General features: G+C 37.0%; 1 pseudogene; it reads left to right on the top strand.

Annotated features, from left to right (window-relative positions):
* Positions 1-4,629: 4,629 nt before the first annotated feature.
* LOC110323220 lies at positions 4,630-10,317 on the top strand (annotated as a pseudogene).
* The last annotated feature ends 377 nt before the right edge of the window (positions 10,318-10,694 follow it).

The following is a 10,694-nucleotide window of genomic DNA, read 5'->3' as shown; positions in this document are numbered from 1 at the left end:
CTGAAAGTGTCAGATGTAGAGATTTACACCCAATCAATGGACAGAAGTTGCGGGCACCTGTGGTTGAACTAGGGAAAAGATGGAAGAAGCTCGGGAGGAGGGCTACCCTGTAGGAGGACCAGCAGTCTTAATTAACCTGTATTCCAGAGATCTCTCAGACACTGGACAACCAACCGGGTAACATGCAGCAGCTGATATGAGGCCCCCAACACATATACAGCAAAGGACTGCTTGTTCTGGGTTCAGTCAGATAAGATGCACCTAACCCTCAAGAAACTGGAGGCCCTAGGGAGTGGTATAAAGTAAATTAAAGTTTTTATTTCAATTACCTGAATATATTCATTTTCTCAGCAACATTTTGAACACCTGACACTTGCCTGTTGCATGTTTCTGGCAAAATTTTACTTTATACCAAAAAAAAAAAAATTAAAATACAAACTAAATCTAGAACTTTGAAAACATTGGGTCAAAAAAGAATTATATCCATGGTTACACTCTAAATGAAGAATTTTACGGATATAATTACAGAAACACATACAATAGAAACAAAATGTTAAATTTGCTGACTTCAAACTAGTAATCTGAAATGAAAAAGAAATAGAATAGTGTGAAAATATCACTTGCTAAAGGAAGAGGGTAGAGTTTTAATCTGTCAATGAACAGAGATGAACACTCAAATTACAAAAAGAAATCAAGTAATCAAGTAACTCACAGTAAAGGAAGCCAGTAGGTCTCAAACTTTGTCAGTGCAATTCATTATGAACTTCTTTAATGAAAACATACAAATAAATATCAGACACTCCAAATACCATTTAATTTGGGGAAAATATTACTTAAATTCACAGTAGATATAACCTGTTAAGATGAAAAACAAAAGTGTTAATGAAATTACAGTGTAAAGGCAGGTCCTTTACACTATCAGAGGAGATTATGGTCATTTGTACCAGCTTAACTAAATATGGATATTTCTAGATTAATGAAAGTAAAATTACACCACTAGGCCATTGTACTCTGTAGTATGTTTTTGGGAATGGAAACTATATTAAATTGCTGTCTGCATTTTATGTTCACTGCTGAGTAATTTACAATGGAGATGAAAAATAAGTTTTCATGAATAAATAGAAAGTATTGCCTCTACCCAGTCTTTAGTTACACTATGGCTGAAATTCACAGATATACATGGCAATTTTTACAGTGTGCAGCAGAAAATATTGTTACACTCACTAGAAAATAATGCAAAATAGGAGTGATCAAGGGTTGGGATAAGCTAGAGTGTGAAGGTATTTGTTCAAGGAATGAGTTAAATCACATAGCTAAGCTCAGGAAATATACATCATGATGGCTTCAGCTGATGATACATTGTGTACTTAATTTCTTTATTTTTTAATTTAATATTATTTATAATTCATTTTTATACTCCATATTCCATTGCCTGACCCTACCCTCCCACCCTCCAACTGCTCCACATCCCATACCTCCTCCCCACCACACTCCATCTCCGCATGGATGCCCCCACATACCATCCCATCTGACCTCTAAACTTCCTGGGTGGTGCCATTTCTGGGCTGGTAGTCTTGGGTTCTACAAGAGAGCAGGCTGAGCAAACCAGGGGAAGCAAGCCAGTAAGTAACATACGTCCATGGCCTCTGCATCAGCTCCTGCTTCCTGACCTGCTTGATTTCCTGTCCTGACATCCTTTGGTGATGAACAGCAATGTGGAAAGTGTAAGCTGAATAAAGTCTTTCCTCCCCAACTGCTTCTTGGTAATGATGTTTGTGCAGGAATAGAAACCCTGACTAAGACAGTGGTCCAGTGTTAAAAGACCTAAGAGGTCCAGATTAATTAAGACTGCTGGTCCTCCTACAAGATAGCCCTTCTCCTCAAAATCTTTCAGCCTTCCCTAATTCAACAACAGGGATCAGCTTCTTCTCTCCATTGGCTGCATCCAAATATCTGCATCTGACTCTTTCAGCTGCTTGTTGGGTCTCTCGGAGGACAGTCATGATAGATCCCTTTTTGTGAGCATTCCATAGCCTCAGTAATAGTGTCAGAACTTGGGACCTCCCCTTGACCTGGATCCCACTTTGGGCCTGTCACTGGACCTTCTTTCCCTCAAGGTCCTCTCCATTTTGATCCCTGTAATTTTTTAAGACTAAAACAATTATGGGTTAGAGGTGTGACTGTGGGATAGTAACCCCATCCCTCACTTGATGTGCTGCCTTCCTGTTGGAGGTGGACTCTCTAACTTCCCTCTCCTTCCTATAGGGCATTTCATCACAGGTCCCTCCCTGTGAGTCCTGGGAATCTCTCACCTCCCAGGTATCTGGTGTACTCTGGGCAGTTCCCCCAACCTCCTATTTCCTGAGGTTGCCTGTTTACATTCTTTCTGTAGGCCCCCAGGACTTCAGTCCTTTTCCCTCACCCAATACCAAATCAGGTTCCTCCCTCCCCATAGAGTCTCCCTCACAAGTTCCTCCCTCACTCCCCACTTAAGTTTGCTTTCCTCTCTCTCCCAAGTGGGAATGAGGAGTCCTTATTTGGGTACTTCAGCTTGTTGAGCCTTTTGATTTCTCTGGACTGTATCTTGTATATTTTGTATGGTTTTTGTTTTCGTTGTTGTTGTTGTTGTTAGTGGTGGTGGGGTTTTTTTGGCAGGGGCTAATATTCACTTATTAGTGAGTACATACCATGCATGTCCTTTTGCATCTGAGTTACCTCACACAGGATGATATTTTCTTGTACCATCCATTTGCCTGCAAAACTCAGGATGTCCTCATTTTTAATAGCTAAGTAGTTCCATTGTGTAAATGAACCACATTTTCTGTATCCATTCTTCTCTCATAGGACATGTAGGTTGTTTCTAGCTTCCGGCTATCATAAGGCCACTCTGAACATAGTGGAACATGTATCCCTGTGGCATAGTGGGCCATCTTTGGGGCATATTCCCAAAAGTGGTATAGCTGGGTCTTCAGGTAGATCTGTTTCGAAGTTTGTGTACTTAATTTCTAAGGGATTATATTTTGAATGTTTTAAACCACAAGAAAGAATATGAACAAAATGTTTATGTTAGGTAATAATCACTGAATCATTCTTTTTTTTTTTTTTTTGGTTTTTTTTTTTTTTTGAGATGGGGTTTCTCTGTATAGCCCTGGCTGTCATGAAACTCACTTTGTAGACCAGGCTGGCCTCGAACTCAGAAATCTGCCTGTCTCTGCCTCACAAGTGCTGGGATTGAAGGTGTGTGCCACCATGCCCAGCTACTGAGTCATTCTTAAGTGTATACAGATATCAAAATACTCTGTTATAAGTAATAAATACATATAAATGTGCTTATTAATTAAATATGAAGATTGCTTAGATGTCAGAAGGTAATATAATTTCTCTTCACATTTGAATGACATCTGTGGAGATAGGAAGTCATAACAGAGACAGATTGCACTGATATAGATTATAAATATTTAAAAATAATTATTAAAAGCATTCTGACTTCTAATTAACATTAATGCTATTGTTATTTTAAAACTCTACATTGAGAATCTACTTCCTTATTGCTTACTTCAAAAATATTCCTGGTCCCATATTTATGTTCAGAAGAAATCATAAAATATGCCACTGTTTACATTGAGTTATGAAGTTTTAGTATTATATATCACCATTCTAACAAATGCATAGATTTCAGCTATTTTCAATTTTTATTGGTACTTATAAAGCTTTTAATATTTAGTTAGTTGGCTAACTAATTAATGAATTACATGTGCCTGTATGAATTTAAGTGTGGCATACACATGCAGAGGCCAATGAAGGAGCAAGAGGACATCAGCTCCCATGGAACTGGAGTTACAAACCATTGTGAGTCACCATTTGGATGCTACAATACGAACTGGTAGCCTCTGAACATGTGGTAATTATTGACAACTAAGCTATCTCTAGCCCTTTAATTATTATTATCATGGGGGGGGTTGAGTGTATGGATGTGTGTGAATGGGTGTAAAAGTGCCACTGTTGAAGTCAGAAGTTTGTTTTAGTTTTTGATGTTTTGTTTTTTGCAAGTAGGTTCTTTCTGTCCACCATTGGTTTAGTTGAAATCTACTTATCTGGGTTGTATAACAAGTAAAATTTTCAGTAGAGCCATTTTACTGGCCCCTTTCAAATATATTTTCACTTTTGTGCAATGTTTATTTTAATACAATTGTGTGGGGCTACACTGGATATTGGAAATTATCTCAAATTGCATGTCAGTAAAGCCAATGAAAATGTTTACATTATTCAGAAATCATAAGCTTAATTGCTTTGCCAAGATATTAAAAATGTTAATTAGAATTTTAAAGAAGTGGGACATTAGCATAAATTATTAGATGAGCAAGTCAGAGGAAAACAATGGAGAATACCGCCGTAGATGGAAATAGTTATGAGGGTTTTTATTACATAAAAATAATTGCATAAACAATTCATACAAGAACTGAAATAAATTGCTGATGAAATCTTCTGTTATTAAAAGTACATAATTAGAAGCCTGCTGGTCTTTGAGAAAACACTTCTCCGGCTTGCACTGTGCTGATAGTTTCTTCTAGAAGTAGCTGTACAGTGTCAAGTGCTTGCCCTGGAAATGGAAGAATACTTTGAAAACACATGGAGAAAGACCATGTGCTCAGGTAAAGAAATTTAGAGAGTGAAGCCTATGAGCATTTTGAATTTTTTAATGTTAGAGGGAATAAAACAAATCTTCTTAACAAGAAATTATATCAAATCCATATTTGCATTGAATTAAGCCAAAATAAAAATAATTTAAAACAAAGTCATAAGGACAGATTAAAACTGTATGAAACATGAATTCTTGCATAATAAAGTCTCCTCAGTGCTTCCTGTGAGCTTTGCAGAGATCTTCACTGCCCAACAGCGTTTTCCATGCAAACAACTGAGAGATTGTTGGTACTTACCTTGTGCCACAGAAAACCTACTTTCTATTAAGAAATGGGAAGAGTCAACATGTAAAAAAAAATCATACTTGCAAAATGAGAATACATTCCCATAGTATTGTAATTTTAGAAAAATTTCTGCATATGTAATATAAGCTGACTAAAAATGTTTCATAAGATGTATATTTGGCATAGTGTCTCTCCATTTGCATGTGAATTAAAAATGGTTGGTGTTAAAGGTTAAAAAAAAGTATTTATTTAGTATGTCTTTTATTAGGTGCTGAATATTGAAACAAAGGCAAGATCAGATGCTGGCTGAATTCTAATGTAGTGCCCTGGCATTCTTACTTAAAAAACAGGCTTAAATCCAGGTGGTATCTTATCGTGAATTCATTAATGGACACCCTAGCCTTAGGCACATGATAAAAATCCTTAGAGTTGGCGCATGTTGAAATTCATCCTCTGCTAAACAATATCTTTTACACTACTGGGACTTGTCTCATATGTTATTATTTATTGGTAACTTTTTTCAGAGACAATTTTTTCATATACTATATGACTTAAAACAACTTGTTTATATATTTCCATCTTTTATCAGATTCTAATATTATTAAAATAAAAACTTTGAAGTTCAGAGGTTGGCAATATAACTGACAGATTACAAAGACATATCAAGTAAACACGAAGACAAAAAGATTGCTCAGCAATCTTGTAAAAAAGATAAACATCCCAGAAGCACCTGTACCTTCATCTTCCAGTGATCCATTGTCTATCTCTGTCCTTTTTGTGCACAAATACTCATATAGACAATACACCCTAATTTACATTCAAGCATATGACAATAAATCTTAAAATTTTAAATTATATAGAATATTAATATATTATTGTCTGAAATGAGAAAATATGATTGTGGATATCCTTTTCCTGGTACTGACTCAAAGTGATTATGATTAGCTAATGTTACAAACATACCTTATGTGATGGACAGAAAAAATGCCTGAAGATTAGTAAATAAAATGTGAAAATATCTTCACATGACAGAATAACAGATAAGGGCAGAAAATTCTGTAGCCTCGAGGCATCAGAATGAAGTTGCTTGTCATAGGTAAAATGAATTCGTGTTCAATCTACCTTGTAATTTCCTGACAGAAGGGAGAACTGACCATGCTATCATCTAGGAATCCCCTCATGTACTTCAGTCTGTCAGCTGAAAAAAATCAATTGATTATGACAGATGGGCATGAAATCTATCACAGTCCTGATGGTTCTAGGAGGAAATGGCTTTAATAAATGCTGAGTGACAGAATATGCCTTAGTTATTTGTGTAAAGCCAATCATCTCTACACAGGGCATTTGCCACTGTAAGCTTTAGAAAAGTTATCATTCCTTAATAATTAGCATAGATTTTATTTTTACCTTTGTCTTAAAATGCCAAAATTTCTTTCCTGAAATAATACTATAAAGCAACACAGAAACCCATATAATCAATCTCATGGCATCTACACTATTAATAGTGTGGAAGTCCAAGGTTTATCTTAATTTCATGACTATCATCAGTGGATGCAGCTGAAAGGCTGAACTGTGCGACTGTGAAGAAAAGATATAATACAGCTTAACTCTGTAGTTAGTCAACAATGAGCTACTTTTTATAATAACCTAGTAACCCACCTTATACATTATCTTCACAAAATTCCCATTTAAAACTCACTGGGAAACCATAGATATATGATCATTCTAAATTATAAAGTAGCATGATAATTTAGGATAATCATATGGCACACAGAGAGGAAAGGTGAGAGAGATACTGTTTTTATACTTTTTCCAATATGTGCAGTATGCCAGAATGCTGTTTTCAAGGCAAGTAATTTAGGAAAGAATCTCATGTAGACAAGTATCTCAGTATTCCATGTTTCAGCTTTGATCATCATTCCACCTTAGAAGATGTGTTCATTTTATAGAATACACACTATCCAAAGGTTTTCTTCAGTGCTTATTAACACAGAAAAGTATTAAAATGTAAATATCTTTTTTCCTTAAAATACTCCTATTTCACTTTTTCAGACAGTTGCCCTCATACTCACTACCCTTAATTGCCTTGATCCAGCACAGGAACCAGTCTCTACTGATTGTATTTCTCAGTGACGTTTTAGCAGCTTCTATATTGTTTGATGTGAGTAAGAAGCACTATCTAGGTTGCTTCCTTTTAAATTCTAGTGAATAATAATGGAAAGAAAAGGAGATCCATCAGTACAAGCTCGCAAGTATCAGAACACAGCTACAAATTCTGAACTTAATTACCCTCCTCCAATTTTTTGTTTGCCTCAAAAGCCTTAGAGGTTGTACTTTGGGTCTCTTGTAACTATCCTCTCAATTTCCTCTTTTATTCTAATCAGCTAGGCTTCCATTCAATTACATGCATTTTAAGTACCTTGGGTGGCATTAATTTTCCTCAGAAAATTCTGGATAAGAAATATCTGAACTGCTGAAAAAGAAAGGTAGTAGATGTTTTGACTGTTATGTAGTAAATGAATCTTAAAGGTATCGTGTTTGTAGTTCAGGGATGGAATTTATTATGGATATATGCATAATAACATTAACACATGCTAATAAAGCAGAAGATATCTTCAGCTCACTTTTCTGGGTCTTAATTCTTTCATATTTATCTACATATTTCAGTTTGAGAACTCTATATTTGAAAATAATTAAACAAGATCTACTTCTATTCTCTGTTCTAGCAATTAAAGATGTGTGTGTGTGCGTGTGTGTGCGTGTGTGTTTCTCTGTGTGTGTGTGTTTATGTGAGCATATACCTATGTGTGTATACAGACACACACACGCACACACACACACATGCACGCGCGCACACACACACACACGCGTGCACACGCACACACACACACACACACACACACACACACACACACACACACGAGCACTTCCATGATCTGAAGATTGAACCTTGGGCTTTCTAAGCAAGCAATCTGCCATCAAGATATATCTATATCCCCTACCCCAATTACAGAGATTTTAATCATTCTAACAGATACTTTATCATAACAGTTAACAAAAGAAAAACAACAGCAACAATTTTCCTTTATTTAGCCGAAAGTGTATATACAGAATAAACTATAGTATTTAAAACTTGAAAGTCAGGCAGCTTTGAAGTTAACACAGGCCACAATCTAATGGAACATCAACCCAAGAATAGAAATTTAGCCAGAACCAGTAGAGGGGAGCAAAATGTCTAATCTCAATGACACGTCTCTTGGAAATAAATTAAGCACACATTTGCAGAAACAGAAGGATAAACTTTACTCCTGTAAATGACTCAGACTTTTCTATATTTACCAAAGTATATATTCAATAGAAAGTACATTTTACCAGGAATAACCTTTTGTGAGCACCAGAGCCTAAAGGGTATATTAAAGAGAATGAACTAAGCTTCTCTGGCCTTCCTGGGACTTCAGAAGACATCTGCTATGTGTTCATATCACACCAGGATAGTCACGATATGACAGTTTTGCATCTTATAAAAACATATAAGGTACTCTCCAAGGAAGACTGGGAGTGTCTTTGAAGAAACGAAACAAGGACCATATTGAAATTAGGAATGCCCAATTTAAGAGATCACGAATTTAAAATAGTTATGAGTAATATGCTTAAAATGGAATAAATAAATAATATGCTTGGATAGGTATAAGCAGAAAAGTAAAAATTTAGAAATAAGAATTAAGATACTAGACATAAAAAAGCACTGTAGAAGAAAAGCATAATGTATTATGTTGCTCATTAGTACACTACAGAGTTAAGAAAGGAAGCTCAGAGTTTGAGAATATATTAGTATAAATTTCCAAGGATAAAATTCCTGAGTAAGAGTTGGGTTCACATTCCGTTCTCCTGCCTGGTCTCCTTAAGGCTCTTCTGCCAGGCCGGGAGCCATGTCGATCTCCGGATCTCCGAGAGCAGCCTGGTGGCCACCTCCCTGCCCAAAGGTGACTGTGGCCACCCCAGGGCGCGGTCTGGAGGGAACCGGGTGACTGTGGTGCTGGGAGCGCAGTGGGACGATGAGGGCAAAGGGAAGGTGGTGGATCTCCTGGTGCAGGACTCCGACATCCTGTGCCGCTGCCAGGGAGGGAATAACGCTGGCCACACAGTTGTAGATTCTGTGGAATATGACTTTCATCTTTTACCTAGTGGAATAATTAACCCAAATGTTACTGCCTTTATTGGAAATGGAGTGGTAATTCATCTTCCTGGATTGTTTGAAGAAGCAGAGAAAAATGTTCAAAAGGGGAAAGGTCTTGATGGCTGGGAGAAAAGGCTTATCATATCGGACAGAGCTCATATTGTGTTTGACTTTCCCAGGAACAGTAGAGACAAGAGCAAGCAGGAAAAAAATTGGGTACCACAAAAAAGGGTATTGGCCCTGTGTATTCCTCTAAAGCTGCTTGGAGTGGACTTCGGATGTGTGATCTTGTTTCTGACTTTGATTTCTTCTCTGAGAGGTTCAAAATTCTAGCTAACCAGTATAAATCTATATACCCGACTTTGGAAATAGACATTGAAGGTAAATTACAGCAACTCGAGGGTTATATGGAAAGGATTAAACCGATAGTGAAGGATGGAGTTTATTTCCTATATGAGGCCCTCCATGGACCACCCAAGAAAATCTTGGTAGAAGGTGCAAACGTAGCATTGTTAGATACTGATTTTGGAACTTATCCTTTTGTAACCTCTTCAAACTGTACTGTTGGAGGTGTTTGTACAGGTTTGGGTATGCCCCCTCACAATGTTGGAGAAGTATATGGAATTGTGAAAGCTTACACCACTAGAGTTGGTATTGGTGGCTTTCCCACAGAACAAGACAATGAAATTGGAGAATTATTACAAACACGGGGCAAAGAATTTGGAGTAACTACTGGAAGGAAAAGAAGATGTGGCTGGTTGGACCTTGTTTCACTCAAGTATGCTCATATGATCAATGGATTTACTGTGTTGGCCCTTACCAAGCTGGATATTTTGGATATGTTTACGGAAAGCAAAGTTGGAGTTGCTTACAAATTAGATGGGGAAATCATACCTCATTTCCCAGCAAACCAAGATGTCTTAAATAAAGTGGAAGTTCAGTATAAGACTCTCCCAGGATGGAACACAGACATATCTAAAGCAAGGACATTTAAGGACCTACCTGTCAACACACAAAATTATGTTCGGTTTATTGAAGATGAGCTTCAAATACCAGTTAAATGGATTGGTGTAGGTAAATCCAGAGAGTCCATGATTCAGCTCTTCTAAGGATTGCCAGCAATGCACAAGACACTCCTTAAGAGGAAGGGTAAAAGACTTAAACATTTCTTTGTGTTCTGCAAACTCAAGAATAAAGACATTGAAATGAGTTTTCAGCTGGCATTGATTTGCAGTCTCTGATGGATGGCTATACTGGTTGACCTGGCACTCTCATCCAGCTTCCTGGCTGTCATGGCTGCCACGTCTGTTGCTCTGCTTCCATGGTGCTGCACAGTCCTTTCCATGGGGTTAGTAACTGTATAATCCCCATTTGACATCCAGAACTTCTAGCGTAGCTTTTCTTCATTATGGCCATTGTGTTTGAGGTTTTACCGCGATTAGATGGTGAGAACAGTTAATGCAATTTTGCACAAATATTTTTACATTCTGANCATTCATTTCTGTCATTGTGATCTTTGCTGTTAGAAAAAAAAATGATAGAAAGATAGGGGTTCTGTCAACATTTGTATTGCTAAGAATTCTGTTTAAATT

Source organism: Mus pahari, chromosome 6 (genome assembly GCF_900095145.1).
Source record: "Mus pahari chromosome 6, PAHARI_EIJ_v1.1, whole genome shotgun sequence".
In the NCBI taxonomy this organism is placed as follows: domain Eukaryota; kingdom Metazoa; phylum Chordata; class Mammalia; order Rodentia; family Muridae; genus Mus; species Mus pahari.
The sequence above is the reverse complement of the archived record's forward strand: the minus strand, read 5'-3'. Positions and strand labels throughout refer to the sequence as shown.